This window comes from Anser brachyrhynchus (genome assembly GCF_964034855.1).
Source record: "Anser brachyrhynchus genome assembly, chromosome: 2".
NCBI classification, from domain to species: Eukaryota; Metazoa; Chordata; class Aves; order Anseriformes; family Anatidae; genus Anser; species Anser brachyrhynchus.
In genome coordinates this window covers 22,123,673-22,151,100 of record NC_137695.1, presented here as the reverse complement: position 1 = coordinate 22,151,100, position 27,428 = coordinate 22,123,673, and the positions used below count along the sequence as shown (strand labels likewise).

The window sequence follows — 27,428 nt, the reverse complement described above, 5'->3', positions numbered from 1 at the left end:
TGATTCCCATTAGCTTCTGGAGTCGGTGAGAACTGCTAATTGCTGGCTTGCACAGAAGGAAGAGATCACTAATCAGCCAGGTGGTGTCACGATGACTTTGCCACCGAGTTCCTACAACCCTACTTAGCTGCTAATTTGGAAAAATAAAATACGGCCTTGGGTATCATCTGTGAAGGGCTGCTCCCCTCAGGTTGACGGGATTGCATCTCAAAAGGAGCCTGGTAGTGCCTATAGGGCTGCCTGGTCACATGGTGTTGGTACAGCCGCCTTATTTCCAGCAGCTAAATCATATTAAGAAGCAATTAATGTTCATTAAATGCTTTCCTAATGCTGCCTTCTCATCTAAGCAGTGGCTGTCACAGGGATGTTAGCTATTCCAAACAGGAGGGGAGGGGAGTTGGTACAATTAGGAAGAGGACCAAGGTACCAAAGGCATTCATTGAAACAGGAGTTCCACATTGTGGTAAAACATGGACGTCTCCAGAGTGAGGCGTAGGTGTGAGACTACTATTCTTAGTTTAGGCATCAGTGGAAGTAGATGCTGTTAGCAATAAAATAAAAATGCATTTCAAACTGGGAAGAAGTCACTGGTTCATTGAATTTCACAACTTTTTATTTCTTTCTACCTGTAGTTCCAGGCAGCATGGTTTAAATAGTCATAAGCAGCAAAAACTGAGTTGCTGTCTGGCAAACTCCAAGATCAAAATATCCAGGCAAAAGACAAGTACCCTCATTTAAAATAAACAAACAAACAAAAACGAAAGCCAAATCCAAAACTATTGAGTACTTCATGTTGGTGGTGGTGCTATGCTTTTGTTCAGTCTTTTCTTAATATTTTTCAGTATTTTTTTTCAGATCTTACAAGTTGGGCTTTATTAAAATAATAAACTAATAACGAAATTAAGCCAGCATACAGTGTGTCGAGGTCTGGACAAAGCACGCTGAAGTATTGAGAGTTTCAAAGCAGTTACAAGTACCCCAGTTTTGAGATAGTCATCAAGAACACTGGTGACAGCTCAGCCCATGAGGCACTGTTCACTCTCCACAGTCAAGATGAAAAGAGGGCATGTTGAGAACTCTTCAAGATGTTGAGTGTCTCATAAGATGTCACACTGATGGTAGGACTGGCCTCCTGTGCAGAAAACGAATATGGTATTCACTGTTGCAAACTGCCTATGATTTTTATGTCAGGGGAATGCATTGCTCGTGCTCCTCCAGATTCCTCTCTTTAGTTTACGCAGGTAACCAGCTTCCACTGTTCAATAACCGTGATCCCGCCTGACAGCAGACAAACGTTCATTGTCTAAAATGCACCTGGTAGCATAAGCAAACTGGAGGCCAGTAACTGTACTGAGAATCAGTGCTCTCTTGCCAGCAACCATGCAAGACTTCATCCAATTAAGGGCACGGCTGGTGTTGATATGCCCATGATTGTAGCGCAATCCAATGTGTATGTTCTTCCGAAGGAAGCTAATGGGAAGAAGAGGATCTGAATACTAATTAGATACAAAGGAGGATTTTAATGCAGAATTTCTAACGACCTGCAAGTTGTTAACCTGAAGATAAAGACTTCTTTTTCTGTTCTCTCTTCTTCCTAAATGCACTCAGCGTGACTTCTTAACGTGACACCATGAGAAAGGCCGCACTGGGTCAGGTGAGAACAGCATGTTCTTCGGGCAGCACTCAGCAGCAGACTCCTGGGGAAGAGGCATGCAACAATCCATCCCTAGATCCTTTCTCAGCTTCCAGTAATCAATAGATCAGCTATCTGTGGGTTTGGTTGCCTTTCATAGATTTTTCTTCCATAATTGTGTCTAATTGCTTTTGAAACCATGTAAACCTTTGTCATCGACAGCAGCTTGTGTCAATGATTTCCATCCAGTTTGAAATCTTTCCCATTACAGTTACCCCAGGAACAATTTTCTGAGAAAAAATTATGTTGTTATTTGGAAACTCTGGTTTCCTATGCTAAAGGACATGAAGTGCTAAGTATTCTTTTGTAAAGAATTTTGCTACACATTGCACAAATTAGTGCTGTTGTTAATACAAATGCACAGCATCCATTGCTAGAATCAAGGGTGAGTTATTACAGAGCATACTGTGAATGCAAATTAAAAATAATGCACGGCACTCAAACAAATCCTAATGGACCAACGGCACAATGTCAAATACATCAGAAGCAAAGACTTTTAATACTATTATTAAAACCCCAAACAAACAAACAAAGCACGTAAATCAACGCTGACAAAAACTGTTTGAGCAACATTTACTCGTCATAGATCAGCATGCAGGCGGATGGTGCAGCTCCCAGCTGTTCTGAAAATGCCTGCGCGGCAGAAGGAGGGATGTCACGGAGCACGGGGCTTCTCAGCAGGCAGGATGGTCAACAGTTGAGGTAATTATGTCTTGATGATCTAAACATCTCTTTCCATCGGTGAGTATGGATGATGTGTCCAGCTACTTATCTGTAGAAAAACCTAATTTGGGATCACGTTTCTCGCAGTGTGCAAAGAAAATACTCAGCAATAAGAGTGAGAGGCCATGGTGGAGTCAGAGTCATCCTTAATACAAGTGATGGGCTGCAGTGGTCAGTCAGCATCACTTATGCTTATGGGAAATCAGAGCCACAACTTACAAAAATAAATAAATGGATGATGTAAGTATGCAGAGAGCAGGGATTACTGGGAAGGAGAAAAGAGAGGGATGACTGTATGAGGCCTAATCTTGGGATGGGAAGATTATCTCTTGAGTTTCCTCCAAGACAGAGGCCTGATGGACCATCTCCAAGCTGTTTTGGGGGGATCATAGTGCACTGGAAAAAGATGGAGGCCTTTTTTCCCCATTCTTACATTTCTTTTGTAGAAATTCACATAGAGTACAGTAAATAAAAAAATAAGGACACATTATTTGCTGATGTGTGGGTATAGATTGCTTTGTTGGTACTGAAGAAAGCAGCAGATGTGATACAGAGCACCATAAACTCATGGGTGTAAAGGAACCTGGAACCAGGATGACAGGATGTCTGTCTTTAAACGGAGCAAAAGCCATTAACCTCATTAAATGGAGTTAAAAATATAACTGCCCAGATTGCAACCTAAACCTATTTTCACATAAGACTGATTCTCCCATTATATTCTGCAGTAAAAAAATGTTGAATGCTCCATAGGAACATCACTGCTGCAAATCCCGGATTCCCCATTTTCCATTACCATGTCCTTTTGAAGCTGCTTGCAGAGCAGGTGCCCAGCTGGGAGCGGACCTGGGGCCGAGCCCACGTCCCAGAGGTCACATCGGAGGTGAGGACACTGTCCTGAGGGTGCTGGAGGGCCCAGCAAGGTTCTTTAGACTTGGCTTTAAACACATGAATATCTCTGTTAAATTGGGGCCAGTCTCCTGCTTCCAGTTAAGCACAAATCGTCTGAAAGGTCAGCATGTCTCCACGACAAAACATCAGCACGAAACGTCCGGGTGGGGGCATACTCATGCAGCGACAGGGAAAAGCAAGATGGTAACAACTGTCAGAGCACACCCTGGGAAGAGAAGTGACACAGGAAAATAAGCCATGCGATAAAATGCCTCTTGGCATCGGGGCTGCCTTCCTTTTTCGGGAACCTCAGGGAAACCAAGCCCGGGAAAGAAAAAATCCCAGACAATTCTGTATTTCTGTTTGTCGAGTAACACCCTGAGACATTGCTGAACTGGAACTGAAAGCCTTTACCTCCAAACAGAAATACGTCCAGGCAACTTCAACAACCGGCAAGACGTGCAGGCATTTGGGAAGGATACCAGTGGCTGGCAGCCTGCAGTCCCAAACGGGTCACCACGGGAGCAGTGGGATTTGTGCCGGTGCTGGTGTATGGCCAGGGTAATGCCGTGATGTTGGGGCTGGGAAGGTGGTGGGGGAACCAGGGCTGGGGGCAGCCGGGAGCAGTGCTGCCCCAGTCGGGGCTGGGAGTGAGAAACCATGATCTGTGCCTTGGCCAGGGCAGGTGAGGCTACGGGAAGGAGCTGGGGCTTGTTCCTTCATCCAGCAAACCATCGTTTGTGCTGAGCTGTCTCTCTGTCCTCTCAGTTCGTGGTGCTATGTACAGCGCTGCATCCCCACAGCCAGATCCGTCCGTATGTAAATACCATCTCCTCTGTGATTCACGCAGTAATAATAGAAAAAGTCCAAATAATTTAAATGTTACCTTCTCCTCTTCGGTAAATACACCGGTGTGCTGTGCCTCAGAGACAAACCCCGCTGATCGTGTTACGCTCCTGACTCGCTTTCATTAGGCTCTGCACATATATTGCAATTCTCACTAAATCCATGTGCTGGGTAAGCCAGAATCTCTCTTATGGTTGTCAGATAGCCAATTACGTATTTGTCTCCCTCTCAATTACTGTTCTTCCAGAGAAAGTACATTTTTGTTTATTATTATCCAGTGCTTTCAGTGTCCTGACAGGATTAAGGTCTGGCGAAGGGGAAAACCAAATGTAGCCCAGAAAAAACAAGTGCCATCTCAACAGAGGGATCAATAAATTCTCTTATATTTAGCATTATTTTCCAAAACAGGCATTCAGTACCTGGCTCCCAGGTGAGACTTGCATAGTACGTGCTCATTTTCTCTGTGGGTACTTACAGATTGATCCACCTTCTTTTTAACCTTGAGGGCTGTGACACCCACAGTACTTGTTTGGAGGCGCACTACGTTAGGTGCCATTAGGGCTGTCCACGAGTTAACAAGTCTGCCTAATGGACTAAGTTCATTAGGTGTATGGTTTACATACAACATTTCTGAGTCATTTTTATTCAATAATATTGGCATAACCATCAGCTAGGAGAGACTAAAAGCGAATCAGTGCTTGGGAGGACCCGAAGGGGAGAGAGGGAGCGAGTGGGGAATGGGAAGCTGGCGAGGGGATGCTGGGGGGGCCGTGGGGGCTTGGTGCGGGGGACAGCTCGGTGGTACCCCAGGGTCTGCAGGGCCCCAGGGGCGGAGGGGAGCAGTGGGGAGGAGGAGGAAGGCATTTCCATCAGAGAGAGTGCTGATGCTTGAAGTCCCATTATCATGCTGCTGGGGAGATGTGCATTTTAAATACCCATGTTTAAAATCCTTCGCTTTTAATTTTGTGTTTGCATATTGCATGAGTGTGCATTTGACCGAATAGCTGACTGTGTGTAAAAGGCGATTCTAAAGCAAGGAATCATCACTTGAAACCTACAGCTGGAGAAAATTTATTCAGGCTTCCCAGATGTGCTTGGGCTCGGTGTGGCTGTGGCTAAGAGCAAACTGAGAATTTAACAAGCAGGCAATATGTGCTTTTATTGATAGCTGTTGGGTGCGGTCATGAAAACCTGGACGAGTGCTGCTGGCAGCTGACAGGGCTAGGGTAGGCAGCAGCAAAGCAGTACAGCAGCCTCTCTCCGTACTGCCCCAAACCACTCTGCCTGCATTTTCCTCAGGAACAGGTTCAGCCCCTGCACCACTCCTTCCCTCCTTCTGCAGCCCAGTCTTCAGTAATGCCCGCAGTGCAATAGTCTTGTGAAGAATTGATCTTTTCACCAGGAATGAGACTGAGACCACAGACTCAGTCCAGATAGGAGGAACTGGAACTAGGTCCCTTTCTCAGACTCGGTGAACTAAATTACCTGCACTGAATTGCATGTTTTCAGTTCCGTGGCACGTTGGCTTCTAGCAAAGGATGACTAACACGTAGTGGCAGGTACCTGAAAGAGCTGCTGTGAACGTAGCGCACCGAGCCCTGCAAGACAGGAGCCGGTGGTCGTCAAGGGGCTCGTTGCGTGTCTGCCCATGATGCATGTCAGGATCCGAAGAAAGACGATCTCTGGAATTTAAAAGGTGCCAAGGAATTCAAAATTGTGACATATTGATTTCTTTGTACAGACACCATGTTATCTGTAAAGCTGCAACACCGCACTATAGCTCAATGTTTTTTCTCTTTAATGATTGCTTAGCAGCCCAGTTATAAATACCATTTTCCTATTTACTGACATTTTACATTTATCGAGCATATATTTTATCTAGACTCATAAAGCTAGTGCAGGAATTTTTTAATAAAGGTAAAAGTATTTCGGGCTAAACAAAAGAGAACGTGTGACCATGGGAGTGCGCAATTTCCAGTAGGCAGTGGGGAGGTGCTGCCTGAATCAGGGGAGGTAGGCACGAGCCTGGGAGCATGGAGAATTGCACTCGCAAGGCACTGATCTGAATCCATGCTTGGCTGAGACCTTGGGGCTGATGTGAAATGAGTGGTGGTGCTTAACGGTGTCTGCTCCTTTTGCCCTACAGAAGGCATCATCCTGGCCACGTCCTGCAGCACATGTTGGAGGGACAGCAGGGATGGGAGCCCTGTTTTGCCCAGCCACTGGGTGAAGAAGCCCTGGGAAGGCAGAATGCTCTGTGGGGTGGGCACACTGGAATCAAATCACTCTTGGGCTTTTCCAGCTATAGCAAGTAGGCATTATTTTTTTCCAACTATGGCGTCTGCACTCATGGGTCAAGGTAGTGTAACAAAAAAGTGACAGAACTCCCACTTTGACTGTACCGATCTATTCTAGAAACACAAGGTTAAGACTGTATATTATTTGGAAATCTATGTTGGATACCTGATTCCACATTTAGTCACCTCTGATATTTACACACACGGTGTTTTGGGGAATTAAGTAAGTTATTAAATATAGGCTTAGAAAACTAACCTCCCATCTACATTTTATTTCTAAACAGCCTACAGATACTGTTTTCTCCTAGGCAGGATAAAATGTAAGATGAATTAATGATGTACAAACAAGCTGGTTTTGCCAATTATAGGTACAAAAATTTGTAAGGACCTCTGCTTTTAAAAGGAGGCTCAGACAATGTATTTTACAGGCAAGCATCAACCTCATTAGATCTAGTTATTTAAAAGATCTTGAAAAAAAGAGATATGAATGACAACCTTTATGGGCACAGCTGAGATGCATGGCTGGGTTTCATATGATCAGATAACAGTCATTTAAAGTATACACATCCACACCTGAATCCTTCTCCCTGGCTCCACTTATATTTAAAGGAAAGACATTCACTTCTGGGGAGAAATTTACCTCATCCAAATGAGAACATATTTAAGCTCAGGTTTCTTACCATGCGTACAAAAAAAACCAAACAAACAAACAAAAAAAAAAACTTGTTTGGCTATAAGGGAAATAAAGCCCTCCAGCCTGATAGTGAGAGAGATTTAGGGGAATTAAAAGCATTCCTGTCCTCATCCAAAAATGCAGATTGTTTCCTTTATTCAAATGTTTTGTGTCATGAGGCAGGTACAAGCTTTTAAGCATTCTTACATAGCTTGGTACATAATTTCTACTGAAGACATGATTGAATCAAGCCCCATCTTGAAGGCCTTTTCCAGCCTCAATGATTCTATGATTTAACATGGACTAGGCTCGTCAATTCTGGGTTTTAATAGCACTTGCATATTTAATTACTTGGGAAAAATAATTCACAGAGACTTGGTACACTACATGAACTTCATGGATGTTTCTAGAAGTTAATTTTCCAGACCAAGCACTGTGCACCCCTGCAAAACCCAAACCCAGAGATCCTTTCTTCATCCCACTTCAACTTCTAATTTAAAGCCATTTAATCTACACAGTTTGGCCTGATAAAAAAGTGCTTTGGAAACTAGAAGGAAATGGGATTACAGTTTGAAATAGTGTTATTCATAATGAAGGGGCTATTGCCGCACTTCAGGGCCACTGCTGCACTAATGCCCCAGAAAGGAGTTGTGGCTCCCTGTGCTTTCTCAGCAACTGTGAGTCAGATTTGGTAGGGCTATGGAGTTTGGGCTTTCAATTTCCATGATATTTCATGTAAGACTAAAGGATGCAACATGAGAGCACAAAGTAGTGAGAGTTTTACTAGAAGCAGGATTTCAGGCATTGCCATCTGTTTGCTAACAGCAGCATGCCCCCTCTTTTTATATTATTAACTCTCATAAATATTCTTATTGACATAAGTTATCCTGTCAATAAGTGCATTTGGTGCATTTGCTTGGCCTACTTCAGTTTCCTCTGAAATTAGTGCAGAAATTCGCCTTTATCTTTCCTTTCCTTTTCCTGTAGAAAATGGCCGCCATCACCCTCTGGGCTACAGCAGGGTGGGAGTTTATCAGCACTTGCCACTGAAATCAAAGGGGATTTGGCTGCTAAATTTCACAGAGAGCAGAATTAGTTGGAAGGGGGCACTCAGGAAAATCCTACCCCCACCAGAGGAACTCATCCCCTGGCTGGGAAGGGCTCTGGTCCTCTGAGTTTGGGAGGTGTTGGGGTGCATGCAGAGCTCTACCAGGCTGGCTGGTGGCAGTGGTCGTGTTAATGTCATGCAGAACACGCTTGCTGTGGTGCTGGGGTTACAGAAAGCCCCTTCTCCTCTAAGTTATTTTTTCCCTGGTTATCAGAGGCTTGGAAAGAATAATGGGTTTAAATTTTCTTTTACATTGATGAGAAAGAAAATATTTAATGAGTGGCTATGTGGTGTGATGTGCCAGAAAGCTGAGAGAGGAGCAAGGCAGTGAAATCCCCTATTCTGTCAAGCTGAGCATGCTCCTTCAAGAAAATAAGCTGCCAGCGGTTTCATTGTGCTGAGCCACAAATGTGCAAGGTGATTACGGCAGATAAAGCCCCTGAACAGAGCTTGAGGAGCCAGGCACGCAGCGCGCAGAAACCTCGGCAGCGCAACCAGCAGGCCCGCGGCCTGGCCGCGCGCGAGGCCTCCGGCAGGGCTCTGCAGCCGGCCTGTCCTGCAGGGGCCGAACAAATTGGAGCCGAACTCCCTAAAACAAAGGTTGGCAGCGCTGTAACAACAACAACAACCCTTAAGCTGCAATAAAAAAAGGGAAAGACTTCTGGAAACTGGCAGTCGAACTGAAGCCCTGCATGAAAGCTGTGTCTACAACCCTCCTGTCAATTTGCTTCAAGAACTTTGCTATGCTGCATTTGAGTCATTGTATTCAGCTAAAGAAGCAGAAGTGTTAAAAGAATTTCCATCACGGAAAACATTCAAAGCTGTTTTAATTTATTAAGTTCCTCTTTACTAAGCAACTTTTCTATGGAAGTGGAACTATTAATTAGTGTAGATGGTTCTATCGCAGAAAACAGGGAGCTTGGCTCCGAGAAGAGTTCACGCTTCTTCAGCCACTCCAGCCACGCTTCTCCACCTTTTCTCAAAAAATATCTGCCGAGGAGCCATGATAGTTTGAAATAATAGTTATCGTAGGCTTTCTTCAACACGTGTGCTATTCGTAGTTTGAACAAAATAGACACTCTTTGATAAGCCGTCTGATACTTGTTTGTGTATGCTTTATGTGAATACACTTTATTTTTATACCTGAGCTGGAATCAGTAATTAGCCCATGATGTAGCAATAGATTATACTGCCACAGAATTAGAGATGCAAATGGTTTGGTCATGAGTTGGCTTCACTGCATGCCCTAAACTAAATTGGATTAGGGGTGATTGCCTTTCCCTGGCCAGGATTAAAACGATAGCAGTTTCTGAGATCAGAAAAATACTCCCAGGACAAAATCTCAAGAAACTGAAGGATGCCTAGGATTTAATTATTCATCTTGTGATATTTAGTGTTTTTCCCACTGCTCAGTCACTGGAGTCATGAGATTCTGAGAAGCTGAGCTCTTTCTTTAAAAACTAAATTCTCAGCCCTTAAAATTGCAGAAGAGAAAAAGAAAAAAAAAAAAGAAAGAAAGAAAGAGAGAAAGGAAGGAAGGAACCTCTGGAGTGTTAAAGAAATCCAAGAGAAAAAAGATCAAATGTTTTGGAAGAATTGCTGTGTTCCTATGCAGTTTTTAAAAATTTGTGCTTGACAATATCAGTCATTTCTTCTGTATCCAGCAGTGGCAAGCAGCTAATATTCTCAAGAGACTTGGATAGTTCATGGGGATAGTTTTTAACCCATTTTTTTGCCATCTGATCCTTAGACCCAAACCCATCAGGATGAGGCAGAGCAGAGGATAAGGCAGAGCAGAGGATAAGGCACATCCTCCGCTGCAGCAAGCCACACGCGGGCCAGGTGGGAGCTCTCTGGCATGTCTGGAACTGGTACCTCCTGACAGTGGCTGATATTTACAGTGCTGACAACCCGGTGGCAACGACCCTCAGTCAACAGCAGTATTAATTCTGTATTCAGGGAGCAGATTTTTAAGCCAGGCTGTTATGAAAGCGAGCAGATCAGTGTTAACACACACACACTGTCCTGACAGCTGGGTCTTTGCCTCCAGAATGACAGCTGGACAACAGCTGTCACACATTTAAGGCCATAACAACAGCCACCGTGACTTAGGGTAGCCTAGTTCCTTTGTCCGACCATGTTCAAGAGGAGAAATACAAGGAACAGGGGATACAGAGAGAAGGCTTTCCCTTTGTGTAACTCCTCAGCTTGCAGCAGTCAAAGCACTGTGGAATCTCTGCGTTACTGGTGATTTCCAGGCTGTCATGTTAAAAAAAAATAAGGGATTTGTCTTCCATGAATTTGTCTAAACGTCTTTCGCCACGTGGAATTGAATCCCACACTTTGGTTGGGCATTGTGTGAAAAAAACACTCTGCTACTTTGTTTGGATTAAATCTCTGATAGTTTCACCACATGATCTTCACAGTGTGAAAACGGTGACTAACATTTTCTCATTTATCATCCTCATACCAGCCATTGATTTAAATATCTTTGTCTTAATGCTTCTAAGCTGATGAGCTATTTTCTATTCTATTCCTTTACATCTGGAAGCAATCCTCAAGAAGGATCAAAAAATCCTGAAAAAAAATTAGGAACACAATTTACAAAGATATCAAAGGTCTCCAATATCTGTCTTCAGGACATTTTTTCATTGTCTTTGGTAATTAATTCGCCAATACTACAAGCCACATTTCTAACAAGGTCTTTTTGTACAAATTCAAGATACAATACCAAGGTGCTGACTATCTTTCACCTGTGGCTGAATGAAAACACTGAAAAATAGCCAAAGAAAATGTCAGGATAAATAGATCAGAACACCAAAAACACTGTTGTAGGAAAAAATGTAAGAAATACCACTTCAAGGTTTTGTGGAAGAATCTAATTTGAAGGAACTATTTATAGGTGCTGCATATTATGTTAATTTAGCATCTCCTGACATACAAAGGCTTCCTTTGAGAGCCTTTGTAGAAAAAGAAGGAAGACAAGGAAGACTGCAAGAAAGAGAAGGCTTTACAAACAGAGTTATGATAAAAGCTGCTGCCGCTGTAACAGATCGTCAGAAAGAGAATGAAATGGTGAGATGCCATTCATCACTTTGAGAAATGCTGATGAACAGCTTGTGGTTAGGTGGGACTACCTACAATATTTATGAAGAGGGCTATGTTATCAGAAGAATGCAATTTTTCCTCTTTGTGGGCTGTTTACAAACCCATCCTGATTTCCACCAGTCTATTTGTTATTTGCAAGAATTCATTCATACACCTCACTCAAAACCGGAAGAAAAAACTCATTTCGATTTGAAAACGAATTTCATTTCACTGAAATGTTTTTTGCATAAATGGGATGAGAAATTTTCAGCTTGCGGATTGTATGCAAAAAGGTCATTTTAAGTGGGTTGTATTCATTGTACTGAGGTCATTGATCACTCTGTTTTTTCTACTGTACGGCTGTATGCATGAAAAACAAGCTCTTTGAAGTGGAAAAACAGACCAGAACTGATAAACTATTGACAATGAATATAAATAATAGATAGCAAACAGAAAGGATCTGAGCATCATAGAATTTCAGGTTGTGTTTTGTTTCTGATGGTTTAAAGGGGATAGTGGCACACTGACCATCTTCACAGGCTGTTTTACTCATAAAACTCCATTTTTTTCATGGAGACAAAAATAAAATCTTCACAATTTAACTTCTGCAAACAGCAAATACGATATGGATAGAGAATAAATGTCATCACAGAAATTACGTGTTCATGAACACTGCTTTATGGTCAAGCTTTTTTTCACTGCTGCTACAGGTGGCAACAAAACACTAGAAATAATTACCTCGATATTATTATGACTTCTTATCTGTAGCAAGATGTTTTCCCTCTCATCCATACTGTCAGCATTACCCTGACACTAAAAAAAACCCTCATATCACTCTTAGTGATATGGTTTAGTGGAGGACTTGTTAGTGTTAGGTCAGAGGTTGGACTAAGTGATCTTGGAGGTCTCTTCCAACCTAGGTGATTCTGTGATTCTGAAAACTGAAGTCACTGTGGAAGTGTCTGGGGAGAAGCTCCTGCCCTGGGCATCCGACACTGCAGTGCTGGCCAGGGCACAGCTGCTTCGGCTGCTGTTGGCAGGGCAGGGAGGGAGGCAGGAGGGGGCAGGCCTGAAGCCCGTCCAGCAGGTGTTGTCTTAACGTCATCCCGGTTTTATTATTTGGGTGAACTCACACCATCAGCTCACATCTTGGGCCAGGAAGTCTCCTACATTTAGACCAGACATAGGGATGTATATGAAGCAGTCTCACCATCCCTTTTCATTCTTTTTTTTCCTAGTCATAATCTGCACTTGGGAAGGAGATGCATAAAATTAGAGTCCGTGTCATTTTTCAGATCCGGGATAGAAAGTAGTCATTAATCAGTAGCTATCAATTCAATAATATGCATTGAAACATCCATCACCATCACGCTTTTCCTTTGAGCTGACAGCTGATAGCGAGCATACAGAGCCAAAATTAATTGTTCTGGACATAGGCTTAATTCAGCAGATTTTCTTGTTTTATCACCCCATCCCTCAAGGCTAGGGCCACAGAGCATCCAGATCGCCTGAATCCAGTTATTTCCATAACTCTCAAGAGTGGAAGTAATCTTCAACTCCATAAATTGTTATAAGGTGTCCAGCCAGTGCCACCTGCAGTTGGACAGCAGGAAGAGGAGACACCAAAAGTGCCCCAGCTCCTGTGATAAAACATCCCTGTACACACAGGTGCCGCTCCTCAGGCTTGTTCCATGCATTCAGGTTCGTAAGGGGCTCTGCCAGGTTCTTCCTGTGACAGTCTCCCCCTCTTACACTAATACGAGAGGAAAGATGGATTATCTGTTTCATTATGTTTAGGAGAGTTTGCCCCCATCAATCTCCATCGCATGCCTTAGAAGTTGGCTCTCAATGCCTTATAAATCCCATGTCTAGGTGTGATGGCAGCTTTCACGTTATACCTAACTTTTTCCTCATTAAGACTTTAATTCTCATCCCAGATTTCTTTTATCTACTTAATAATTGAATACTAGCTAAATGATATCTTGGAACAATTTGAAATTTATGTAAGAAGGATGCAGGCTTTAATCCTGAGAGCCCAAGGAAGTGGCTCAGATGCCAGCTTCAGTATTTTGCAGCTGGAGGTCACAAGTCTTAGTACATTCCCTCCCATTAAAACAACTTCTCAAGGTTTAAAAAGTTGCCCAGACCTGCATTACTTGCTGAAACACAGTCCAGATTTAGAGAAACACTTTCTTCCTGCAATAGGACCTACTTTAATATTTATTCTAACATTGTTCAGGGTGGAGGGTGGTGCTATTTAAACTAGGCTAATTCTGCTAGGGTAATGAATTCATTTATATTCTTCTGCGCAAGTGTCTTTACCAGACTTTGGCGCTGAGCAACTCTGAATTTTCAGTGATGCAACCAGATAGAACTGAATTGGAAAAAGCTGACATTTCTAAACATATCCAAGTAGGAAATGATTCAGCGGTTCCAAGGAAAGGAGCCAACTGTGAAAGACCATTTGCAATATGATATATCTGGAACTCTAAGCCAACCTTTTGTTTTATGAGCTTCTAATCTTTCTATTTTAATGTGTGGTGCTTTCCTTTTCCATCACAAGATTTTGATCACATGCCTGTCTCTTTCGCATCTGGGGGGATGAACTTGCATTGTGACTTTCTAGGGAACCCAGCACAAGGGAAGCTGGTGGTCCCTGCCCTCTGCTTGCATGCCCCCCCCAGATCCCAGTCAGCCCAGGCCGGGCTAGCAATGCACAGCAGGGCACACCTCTAAAGAAAAAGGTCACTGGCAGAGCTGCTGTCATTTGAATGATAAGACTTTGACCTTGGAATCAAACTATTAATTTGAATTTGTTGCAGAAGTAGCCATTGAAGTGTGCGAGTCACGTGGACTCGTTTTATAACAGCCTATTTTACCGCATGTGGAGGTATTGTATGCCCTAGTAGAACAATCAAAACCTTGTTTTACCTAATAAGGAAACTGCTGAGGCAAATGAAAACCTTACTGTTTTCCAATACATTTCACTCTGATTAATTTTTCAGTTTTATGAAACACGCTGTGGTTATCTTTGAGACATGTTCAGTGTACCGGTGCTTGGACTTTAAACAGCAAACTACTGATGTCTCCGGGCAGATGAGCACAGGCACTCAAAAGCCCAGGGCTCTCATTCATGCTGAACGACACTATCCACTTACATCTCCCTCTTGTCCTCCTTGCTTGCTTCTGGCTACAGAAATACCCACTTCTTCTGTAACTAAATGATTACTTTCATCTGATAATTTTGACACTTTCATTTAAGAACTTCTGTATCTGCCCTGCAGAAGCTCAAGTTTCAGAGAAGAAAAAATGAGATCCAATTTCATTTTTCTAATTTCTTCCTCATGCAGTTTTCAGGCTTCTCCGAATCAGGCAGTTTGTAATGTAGAAGCCAGGGACGTGTTTGTCACGCTGGTTGAAGGAACGGCTGAGGTGTGTGCTCTTCAGGTGGTTTTGCATCACGACTCTGTCCATGAAGAGCATTCCATAAACTACCAATATTAATATTAAATACTTCCTAGTCTTCTCGCTGAGATCTGCAGATCACTCTTGGCTTCCTTATTAGCATTAAATAATTCCAGTCTTCAGTCTGACATCTAAAAATTCCTACTGGCTTTTTCTTCTTTAATTTGCTGCTGAGTTGCCAAAAAGAATGTGTCATTCTACTTTTGTAACCTGACAGTAATTTAGAATGGCACCAAGATATTAATTAATGGCCCATGACTGAAGTATAGATTTCAATTGTATAGAAGCACGTTGGCTTTTGTGCTGTGCTTTACCTGTCAATATTCAAGCCTCCCTCTTTGGATCGCAGCTTGCCTTGCCAGCAGCCATGGCATCAGTCCTAGCTGTTCGCACAAAAATGTAGGAAGAGTGACATTTACGCTCAGTAAGAGGCGCGTTTCCTTTTGCCGTAGTGCAACAATCTGTAAGCTTATAGACCCTGTTCTTTTACTCCTTGAACACCCTTTCATAATTACAGTATTAGGGATATTCAGTCAGTACTAAAAAAATCAGGAAGGACCTTCACATTTTATCTTATTTCTGATTTATCTAAAAAGTTATCTTCATTTTTCAGGAACTTTGCCATGCTACTGTAACAATTTCTATAGTGTTATCAAATCACATCTTACTGAGCTGGAATTCGTTAGTAGCTGGGTGAGAAAATCACTAATAATGGCAACAGGAGATAATGCTGAAAATTGAGCTGGGAATATTTTTCCACCTAGCTCCTGAGTACAATTAGGACACACATTAGTGAGGAATTTAAATGAGAAATAAAGCAAGGGTCCTCTTGGACAACACAGATAAGTAAATATCCCAAAGGTGTTATTAGAAAATAATGGAGGTAGTCTCAACATCATCATAGACTGTGATCAGGCGACGTCTCTTTCCTTTGCCTGATTATTTATAGTGTTGCTGTGCTCGGTTAGACACATGTAAGTGCCAGGCACCACGTTCCAGAGAGAGTAATTCGTTCTCATAATATGCACAGCCAAGTCTTGCTTATGTTAAGCCGGCAGGAACAGAGTAAAGGCAGAGCTGGTGCCACTCACCTTTCCATACTCAACTGCTTGGATCTCTGCAACACCCCTGAGAGCTGGGGCGCGCTACAGGATGGAGCTCTTGGCACGCAGCCGTGTTGGAGCCTGACCCAACAACATGCAAGGTCCCTTCCATTTCTGCTTCCCAGGGCACGGCTAGCCTCCTTATGAGCCCAAGAACCCTCTCTCTAATGCGTATGCACGTCAGACAGATCAGGTAGCCAAGGGCACAGACACTTTTCAGAGCAGCAACAAAGGGCATTGAACCCTCACACCGCACCCCCCGCTCGGTGCTGGTGGGAAGGCCCTTGCATCACTCTGACAGCCCTGCCAGCAGCCAGGGCAGGATTCCAGGCATAGGTTTAAACATTCCTAGGATGAAAGGTGCCATATAAGTGTCAGTCATCGTGTTGCCTGTTGGCAAAGAGTTAGGTGACTCATTTTGTCACCGAGGCTATTCCTAGAAAAAGAAAATGTAAGTGCCTTAGAAAGGGAGAAGGGCTCCAAGCGCAAGAAATCTTATAGTCTTTATAAGGGAGTCTTAGGTATCTCAATTAAGTACTGATGAAAACCTGAGTGATTAATGATCAGAGGAAATAGCAACTGGTTTATGTTACTCGTTGTGCAGTATCACCCAAGGACCCAGCAGGGGGATCAAAGATCTGCTGTGCAAGAGCCCACAGACGCGTGTGCAGGCAATCAAAGGAAGTTTTCCAGACAGAACTGTGGGTCTGTAGTATTTTACAAATTGTTAAGAGCTGCGTGAGAAAATCTTTGGCATCCTAAATAGATAACTCTAGAACAAACACTGCTTTTTTTTTTTTTCCATGTGTACTAATTCACCTCTTACCAAACTTTCCTGCAGGAAAGATTTGCACGCAGATGGCATGTATCCTTTTATATCATTAGAGAAGTTGAAAAAGGCTGCATACATACCAGCGATTTATACAGCTACTGGGAAGAAAACTAACTCCATTCCAGCAGGAAGCAGGACATCAGAGAATATGTTTTTAAAGCAAGCCACCCTATCAACCCTATTTTTGTTTGCTTTGTGGTACGGTCTCAGGGTGCTCAAGCTGGATTGCTTTCAGATTAAATTAAACATGAAGACATGCTTCTGGACTGTACCTAATGTGCTGGACTGTACCGAATGGAGCACATGTCCTCGTGTTTAATTTAATCTGAACCTCCTCCTCCTCCCCTCCCCACCCTGAATAGCGTGGACATCGGATCCCCAGTGCCAACTGTTTCACTCTACGGACCTCCTCCTGTGGCGCGGCACTACTTGCCAGTGTGGGTGTCCATTCAGACTCGCCAGCCAGACTCACGCTGATTTATGCGTCTGATGATCTGCTCAGCAGTATGGGCTCTCTGCTGCTTCCGATTCTATTGGAGCACATCAGCTGACACATCTTCAGGCCTGCAGGCGGTACGCTTCCAAATCTGAACCCCCAGACTATATGTCAGGCTGTCCACGCGTTCCTCCTCATACAGACCCACACAACATCCAGCTCCTTTCTTCTTGATTCCCCACAACATTTTCTTATCACTTGTTTACACCTGTGGATGTCCTCAGCCCTATTTCTTCCTGAGATATAATCTGAAATCATTCAGTGTAGCAAAGCAAAGATAAGTTAAAATCTATTTAGTAAGCAGGCTTGAGAGAGAGCGTTATTACACCAGAAGGCATTCTGGATATTGCCAAACAATTATTCCACCTATTTCAGTTACCCGTGTGCTGCAGACGTGCTCCTATCTTCTTCTCTGCTTTTCCATTTCTTCCCAGAATGAACAAATTCTGGAGAGACTGCTTCCTGAGATTCGGGGATTGGCTAAATGCCCATATTCAAAAATTGCTCCATTTCAGATAGGAAAAAAAAAAAAAAGCCATCAAGGTAATATATGGACTTGAAAACTCAGCTATAAGCACCTGTTCGTCTCTTCATAGACGAAGTTCAGTTGAGTGCATTTTGCTTCTAAAATTGTCCTGACGCTACTGGGAATGTTGGCTCACAGCAAAGGAAATGAGCGAATGAAGCAGCTCTGCCAACTGCCGCTGTGAACATCGGACGTGTCGGGAGCAGGGGGAAGACTTACTATTCTCCTCATGGTTACCGACAGATTTGACTGTCATACTTCATTTTCCATGACATTATGTTCAGGCAGGAGGGATATATCCGAAAGAGTTTTCATATCTAACCTGGGGCTGCACAGAGCTGGGCTGCCCGTGATAGGGCAGCTTAATTAAGGTTTTTTATGTTTTTCATGAGCAAGGACAAGGTTTTGAGACTTGAAAAGTTGTCGTCTCTACAATGAGAAGGGAGTTTTGCTGTCAGAGGTCAGAGCTCCATGTTACTGCTTATGTCTTTGCTGCTGCTGTTGCCTCCCCAAAATAATATCCAGTAAAAGAGATGCTAAGAACACGGTATGAAGACAAAGATAAGTACTTGACTAAACAGGAAATGTTTTAAAACATATGCTGATGGAGTGTGAACACAAATCCCTGACTCACGGTACTTTGACCCAAGCTCCTTCTGAGATTGCCAGTGGCAGAAAACACGGTGATTCAGAGAGCTATTTGTTAGGCACTCTACAGGGCACCTACCAAATTCTTCTTTCTCTTGACAAACTCTACTTTTAAAAACCAACCAACCAAGTAGGAAAATGCAATTGTGTGAAGCTGTTTATCCAAGGGAAGAGTGGGCTATTTACCTGAGTACGATGATCAAAATTCAGGTGTGTTTGCAAACTCCATCAATTCAGACCACCAAAAGTTGTTGGCTTGATGAAACCAGCTTTTGTTCCCCATACCCAAAACCTAAAGATTTTTTTTTCCGTGACAAAGCTTGCTTTCAAAGTGAGAAGCTACAGACTCACCACTGCATGCTGGTGCAGCTTCCTCAATGCCAAGGGAAGATCTAGCCCTCTGCTGCTGTAGGGTGGAGACAGGGACACGAGAAGCCTCCCATTTGAAAGATGTGACTTCTCGAGAAGGCTGGTAAACAAAAACTGTTTGTTCAAGTTTTATTATAGAACAGCATAGCCACATGAAAGATGCAACAGATCCTTGCTTTGTGCATTGATCTATCAGATGAGAAAGGGTTCAGACGCGGCCAGGTGGAAGAGTACATTTATATTTTCTTTCAAAATACACTCTTGCTTTTGTTGTCCTAATTCACTATTCTAAGAGCCACCCAGGACCCAGAGCCTTTTCAAGTCACTTATTTACTGTCATTTGCTGATAATCCCAGCTCCCCCAGTCTGTTCACCCTCCGGTACCTCCTGCTGCTGCTATTGTCAGCTATTGGGAAAAGAAAAAATAAAAAAAGCAAACCACCCCTCCTTCCAGACACGTTGTCCTCCATATTATTTCGCTCCGGAGGCTGTCTCTCACATCATTAAATCGCTTCATCTCTTGCTGTCAGTTATGCCTGCGGAACTTCTGGTAGATCCCCTTCCCTCCCGCTCATCACGACGCACCTTTCAAAATAGCTGTGATTCTTAACTAGGAAAATAATCATTTGTCTCTTTCATCTCTATTGTCTCAGGGCTTTCAATAACCACCTTCCCGGTAGTTATTTATTGCTGCCAACGACACACCAGTCACTAGTCAGGTTCATTCTGCAAACGCAGAGGAGCACATTTGGGGAGCGGCTACTAGGGGAGCAGTGCAGTTTCTTGAGTTGATGTGAGCCCTGGGGCTCTTGCATGCACGTATCTATTCCCCCACTGGAATTAAGAAGCATCAATTGCCAGAAGTACAGATCCTCTTCACAATCAGCTTATAACTCAACTTTACTGCTTTTTTTCCTGCTTCCAACTAATATTTTTACAAACAGCCGAATATCACCTTCTGAGAAAGGTTTTATACTTCATAACTATCGTATCACTTCTGTCAACAGCTGAAATAATGACCGACGCTTTTTCTTGTACGGAGAGCTGTGTTACTATTCTTCAGTGTCGAGAATATTTCTTTACTACATTTCTGACCTACTAGATCAAGTGAAACATGTGTCCTAGAGTGCACTTGATTATAGATTGGTGTCACACAAATTAGGACAACGGGCCACGAAAGAGACTGAAACGTGCCAACTTGGAGCAACATTGTTAGTTAGGTGATGTGCAGGCAGGCTGAGAGTGGGCTACATGGATTCTTTCCCCTCCCTCGTGTACTATTTCTTCACAGTGTCTTAACTTTTACCTTTTGTTGTAATAATGACTCACTGCACTCAGAAGCTGTAACTCAGAATTCTCCAAAAGCTCCCAAACCAAGGAATACTCCTTGATGCAAGGAGTGGGAGAGTAAACAAAATTAGATTCAAAATTCAAATGATTTAGGAAAAGAAAGAAGTAGCAAATAAAGTGTTTCATGAAGATGGTTAAAAACTGCAAGAAAGGTGAAATTTTCCAGGAACGTACCAAACAAGTGGAAGAAATCCGAGGGACCATTATGGTCACTGAAAGATGGCCCTTAGGGGTGGGTATTTTTAAAAATATTGTCAGGAGAGAGGCACTAGGTTTTCATCTTTTCAGGTTTACCCAGGTAAGTGTTCAGGTGTTGATGTCTGAGCCAATGATCAGTCAGCAGTAAGATACTGAAGGGCTACATCACATCTAGGAGAAAAAGAGTACTCATCAAAGATACCAGCTCCAACAGGAACCAAACCGAGGGAAAAAACTTCTGGGCCAAGTATGGCAGATCTGGAACTTGTCTTCACTCAAAATACATTTTATACTGTTATTCTAATCACTGGGTCAGAACGAATTGTAAAAGGGGTCAGATATCAATCCTGGGGGGAAAAATAATCAACAGTCCTGATTTAACCTGAGAAAAAGCAGGGATTATTCAGCGTCAGCAAAACAGAACCAGATCTAACTGCAAGAGTTAGAAGGAACAGCAGATGGTATTGCAGTGTGGAGGGATAAACCCAAAGTCACTAAGAGACAAAGAAAAAATAAGGAATTTTAGGATTTTTGCAGGCCAGCATCCAGACTTTGAGAAGAATAGTTACATTTGTAGGGACATACATTTTGTAAGAGCTTGCAGATCAGGTACCTATAACAACATATAAAAAAACAGTCTTGTATTTTATTCATAGCACTCAATATAGCGTGAAATGAACTTATTTGTGCTAAATAAATACATACTGCATCTGGATTATTATTCGCACTGCTTAGAAGTAGCACTGTGACAATGCGAGTCACCAAATTTCATCTTATCTACTGCCCTCCGCGTGCTGGCTATGGTGATGGTAAGTAGTACACTCACACATGATTTTGATAATTTCAGGTGCTTTTAAAAAGCGTGTAAGGCACAGTCCAGCCTTGCTGGAAAGCAGTGTTGAAACTGCCAGAAGGAGACTTGGGAGGAGTAGTGAGACAAGCACTGCCAGGTGCCAGGGCAGCACCCGGGGCACCGGGACTGCCGTCTGCTGTTTGACACAGACACCGCCTCAGCATGGAACAACTGGTGTTAAAAGCAGGGCACTAAAATTTCTTTAAAACACAATGAAAGAAAAATAAAACAGATCAAAAAGAAAATGTATAATGAAAAAGCTCATATGACCCAAAGCCCTTGTGGTCAAGGGAAGATTAACTAAAATACAGGTAAAACAGGGAGTAATCTCTCATCAGGCTTCTTCTCGCCCCAGTGTGATGATTTCCAAGTAACGAAAGACACACAGATGGAAAAGGAAACAGTTTTAGTTCCTTTCAGAGATAAAGAAGGAAAAAAACACCCAGTAACGGAGAGTAAGGGTGGAGCAGAGCAGTGCAGGGAATGAATGGAGCATTTCAGGGACTGATGGCCATGAGATGCTCTGAACACCCACCAAAGACTAACTCAAAGGCTGAGGAGTTTAAGTTCCCAGCCACAGAACTGTCAGGCAATTCTGATTTTAAGCAGTCACTCAGGCTGCAGCCTGACAGGTGGGGGACACACTTCTTCCTCCTCCATCCAAGTTCCCTCTCACCCTTACGTTAATTTATCTAAAAGGTGTGGCTCAGGTACGTGCTCTGGCCCTGAGTTCTCCTTGATCAATCCCCACAACACACTGAAGCACGTACAATTAAAACTTAGATTTTTTTCCTGTTTAAGTCACAAACTGAAAAGCAACACGAGGGGCTGCTTTCCAAACGGAATCTCCCTGTTTCAAACACCACTTGATGACTGCTGTTGGATGCTCCAGGCCTTGAGCAGCAAGCTTTGTGCAGGCTACGAATTGTGCTTAGGGCAGAAAACTGTTTCCTCAACAGAAAAGGCTTTTCCATTTCCTGCAGGCATTGCACATTTCACATTATTTCCACCGCTGACCTTTTAAGAGCTCCTGTGATAAACTGCTTGGAGGAACAGCCTTTCTACACCTTTTTCTCTCATTAAGTTGTTTAAGCAGACTTAGAAAGTATAGCATTTGGACAATACCAGGCAGCAGAGGTGACCTCTTTTCTGCTACCTAAACAGAGCCGGAGACAGAGTGCAGTTTTCTTTAGACTTGTAAGTGTTTCGGGGGGGATGCTAAGAGCATTTCACAGCAGGAGACTGGGGATTGCAGAAAAGGATGCTGCAGGTGAAGGCAAGACAATTGTTTGCTCTAGTTTTGGAACACCGTGCCCTTCTTACCCTCTCAAATTCTCCTGGTCCTCCTTTGACTTTCAGAAGTTCACGGCATTTACAACATTATGAGTGCTCAGGAATGACACGCGAGTACTCTTAGCCTGGACTCCTATGGATTGTAACCCACCCATTTCACCGCAGCCCCAGTTATTCCCTACAGACTTCCTGCCTCAGCGGCCCCAGTTTCTGCTCTCATCTTCCTGAAATCCCTGTTTTCTTTCACGTCCTGTAAGTACCAGCCAGAGAGAAGCCGGTGGGGCAGTGGCTGGTTCAGAGCCCATTCATGCCTGCAGGGCAGCCATGTGCACGCCTCAGGCAAGTCAAACACAGCAGGTAACTGCCCGGCTGCTGCTGCCACTTTTCTTTTATAGTGAAACTCAGTTGGTTCTTCCTTCTCTATCCGAAAAACAATTTAAATATATTGATATATACGTCTTTTGGATGTTACTGTCTCTTTTTAATGTGGCTGAAATTCACAACTGGGTTGAAAAGCCATTGGAGAGGGGGCAGGATCAGGCACAAACAGAAATTAGTCCCATATGCATCATCCCTCAGGAAGCTGCTAAGAGACGCAGGACTTTGAACCTTCTGGTAGGCAAAAACTTCAAAAATCTGAGATCGATTTCCGACTTTGAGAGATCATCTCCAATGCTTTCCTCCATTTGTTCCACATGAGGTTCAGAAGTTGTGGAGAGTGACCTGTTTTGGAGAGTTTCTCAAGGTAAAGGTGTTCAGCAGCAGTGACACAACCTGCCTGCTCCTGGTGGGGCGGCTAGAGTGTGATTCACCTCAACCCAACATCAATGTCTGCAAGGGGTTAAATGAATGAGCCCTCTGAGCGCCCGCTTCTCTCTCCTGATTCTAAAGGAGCCTTGGGTGCCCGCTGCAGCTGCAAACATCTGCACCATGGACACCCAGTTACACGGAAGGAATCTCACCTTAGAGTCCAGTCAGTAACTTCCCTTTCGTTTTACTCCCAAGTAAAAATGTTCTCTGACTGAAAAATGCAAGTACGCATAAAGCAGCATGACAAGTCATTTTTACAGGATAATCTTGCTATAAAATGCACGGGTCTCGAGTAAATCTTTCCTTGTGGTGACAACGTTGTCTGCATTAGCTTGACAGGATGCTATCATTCAGCTTGCGATTGCTGAAGCTCCAGTGGACTAAGAGAACTGCACTTCATTAAAATCCACTTCTCGGTACAACCACTGCCAACACCACGAGCTGTCTCTGCAATTAAGAAAATGTAAAATGATCCCCTGCAGAGAAGAGTACAGTAGCAATGAAGGGTACAGAGTCAAGTCCAACCCTAAGCCAGCAAATAATTTTCTTTTTACAGCTTCCCAGAAAGGACTTGGCAGGGGACATGAGCAGACAACGAAGCACAATATATTGGTGAAGGCAGTCAACCTACTTCCCTGCCACACTGAAATGCATTTCACTAAACTGTACTTCGAAAAAATAGGTTCTATATTTATATATGTGTGAGTATGCATGCATATATGAATATGACTATACATGAAAGGATGTATTTCCTTCCAAAAAGGAGTATGCTGTAGCTAGACTGAAAGCTTAGAGCAGTCACTGTTACCAAGAGTGACCACTTCTGTCTCTTTACCTTGTAGAAGGAGCACTGCTATCCAGCCACTGACACCGCTTACCCTGGCAAACTCTGCAGCTCAGTTCCGTGATGTTTTTCTGCTGGATTCTCATTATCACACTTTCTGATCTGCCTGAGGCAGCTATTAAACCCCTTGTCAAGTCACAGCTTACATCTTGACTGTGAATCATATCTTCTTTTAGCTCAAATTAACTCTGCATTTCAATATTCTGAAATAGATACTGTGCAATTAAAGCATTTTAAAGCATTAATTGATACTTATAGCAATAGCTCAGTTTGTTGTTTTGTGTCAGAAAACCTATTTGTCTGCAGATACTGTATTATTGTCATTGGTTTTAGTGCACCCTTTAGTTTTGTGTTCAATAAAGAGCATCAATTCTTTGTGAAGACAATGCAATGTTCTCAGTGTCAGAAGGGACTCAGACAGAAAAAAAAATGCCTTTGCCTTAAACCAAGGCCTAATACAATGAAGTGAGAGAACTGCTGAACTTTTTTCAGTTTTCAAAAAAGAAAAACGATCTAGAGAAATGTGATTTAGAAATCCTAATTCAATATAGAACAGGAAAATACATATGCTCTGCTCTATTCCTGTACGGGGGCACGTAGCAGTTGATGTAGACCAGCAACTTTGATGGCACTAAGCCAGTTCCCACCAAATGACCAGCTGGTCCACCTTCAGTGTCAGAAAAACCTAGGAAACATGGAAACCTTATCAGTTTACCTCAAATATATAAGATCACCATTTATACTTTGGAACTAGTTGATTTTTACTTTATACTGTTCTCAAATCTCATGTTCCTACCATCTAAGCTTTTTGTTCATCCTTTGCTTTCTCACCCAATTTCTTGTCTGTCACAACATTAAGCCTCAAAATACGGCTCTTTCAGCTGGTTACACTTCCCAAAGGACACAGTGGTGAAAAATGAGATGGGTGAACTGTTAGAACAGGGATTATTTTAACCCCATCTATGCTCCCAGCCTGAAAGCGATGAACCAGTGCAAGAGTCCCGACTCACGGCCGTGGCTGGGTTTCCTCCGAAGGTTTCCCACAGCAGAGGGGAGCTGGAGGCTAGCTGAGCCTGAAGTCAAACCCTCCTGTCTCCTCCCTCCTGCAGATCAGCAGAGGTGGATCTCGAATTGTGGGATTGGTAGCAAAACCGACTACTTCAGGGATACCCAAAGGCTTCACGGAAGTGGAACACCGTTAGGTGTTTCGGATTGACCTTTGAGAATTTTTACCCTATGGAGCTGAGGTAAATCAGGGTTCACCTCCTAATGCACAGAATGAACCAAATGCTCCTTTGGACTCAGGCAGCACAAATGCAGGCATGACTGCCATCAGGAGGAGTGGGCTGGTTCCTGGCTTCAGCTCCTGCCACTGTTCTCCAGATTCCAAGTCAAAAGCACCAGCAGAGAAAATGGACTCTCATTCTTCACTGCCATCATACATCAGAAGATGTTTCCACTCCGTTGCTAATATTGGGATGAAACAAATTAATCTGGGATAAAAAATGGCGTGGTGTGTCAGAGGAGGGCAAAATTAATACAGTGGAATCTCATTGAAGGAGACTGTATTTTTGAGACCTCAAGTCTGGGATTAATTAATCCTTTCCCCTTTCTCCTCCTCCAGCAATATTATACTACCTCTTTCCACCCCCACTTCTCCCTCAGGGCAGAAGACCCAGGAAATCTTTCATCTAGTTTTAATGACCGCGTGCTAAGCAACCGAGAGCTGTTCCTTTCTGTCCCTTGCTCCCTGTGGCCACTTCCCACTTCCCCGACTTGGCAGGCTTCGCTCCATGTTGCTCCTTCCACAGCTTCTTGCAGCTGGTCTCGCTAAAGCCTCCCCCTGGCAGCCAGCAGCCTCTCCACCTACTGACCCCATTCTGCCGGGGCTACGGTCCCGTACAGCAGCTCTCTCCACGTGGAAGCCTCCCTGCTGGCCTGCTCACAGCTGGGGAAGTAGCACCGCTTCTCATTTACCCTCTTCTGCTCTGCTGTCTGTCTATACACACATCCTCAGTCGCAGGACCTGGAGGCTGAGCTAGTCAGGATTTTCCCACATGCATAACACATTTTGGACAGCAAATTTTACATTTTCACCAAAATGGAGTGTTCAGAAAAAGTTTTAAACTAGAACTGGTTCAGAACAAAACCACACGTTCCTAGCTTTGTTTTTCTAAAACTCTTGTTCTGAAAGAAGTGGTGGTATGTCCAGTGTTTGCATAAATTCAATAAGACAAAATATCAGCATTTCCCATGGACTACACATTCTAATTTCAAACTAAATGTCCTTAGAAAAGCTTTTTAAAGAGTCAAGTCCTCAAGCTTGTGTAAGTCAGTGTAATGCCACTGAGGCGAGGAAGCAGTGGATCTGCTCCCATTATCTGTAGCTCCAAACATACTGTGAACTGCAAGCTCACCCAGCTATGAAATTTTAAAAACTGATCTCTTAAAGGTTTTTCTAAACTGTCCCATCCTCCCCATGTACCAGCTCAAAATGTATTACCTGCAGATGAAACCCCCTGGTAAAGACTGCACCACAGCATACCTGCTGTTTAGAGCTCCGTGTACTCGCACGGTAATTATTTCTCACTTTCCCATGGAAGAGGAGTTGCAAAGGGAAACAACGCTGGTTAGCCTGAGTAGAGCTCTGAGGGCATTTACTATCATCATGAGACCAATAATTCTCTTCCTGTGGTTTCTGAGAGAGAAATACTGAAATAATAGCTTGGTTGGAGCTGACTTTAAAGTGTGCCTAATTATCTCATTCAATGTGCACCTGTTACAGGTCTTAGAGTTTCTGGTAAATAATAAAGTAATTTAACCCCTCCTGCGATTTGAGGTTTCCTGTTTTTGTTGTGGATGCTAAAACTTTGAAACTAAGCATTCCTTGGTCAAAATAAATAAAGAAAGAAATGTTCAACATTATCAAAACAAGGGTAATACCCTACCTCAACTAGAGGAGATACCCAGAAACACTGTTCTGACTTGAGTACAACAGTCACTGCGACACAGGGAAATATGGAATATATACGGAGGAAAAATCATCACTGGATGGATGCTATGTACCTCCAGTGGGAGTATAAATGAGTAACAATAAGGTTAAAGCCACCTTAAAGGTAGAAATCTTAGTATTAGCAGAAGGCACCTGAAGGTTTAAGCATCACCTCCAAAGTGAAGAAGCAGTCATCTTAAGGCAGGAAGATCACCCCAACAAGCCTTGGAAAAGAGACTTTGCAACTGGCTTCTCAGCAAGCACCTAGCAAATAAATAAATAAAATAAAATAAATCCTGAGCAGATTCTCCTCAAACCGAGTCAGGAAACTTTA

At 43.2% G+C, this 27,428-nt stretch overlaps 1 long non-coding RNA gene across 1 annotated transcript; it reads right to left on the bottom strand.

Annotated features, from left to right (window-relative positions):
* Positions 1–595: 595 nt before the first annotated feature.
* On the bottom strand, positions 596–27,428 carry LOC308190857. The gene is made up of 2 exons (XR_013947535.1): positions 15,872–27,428; positions 596–3,530 (listed from the first exon to the last, which is right to left on the bottom strand). It is a non-coding gene; the product is annotated as an uncharacterized lncRNA (long non-coding RNA).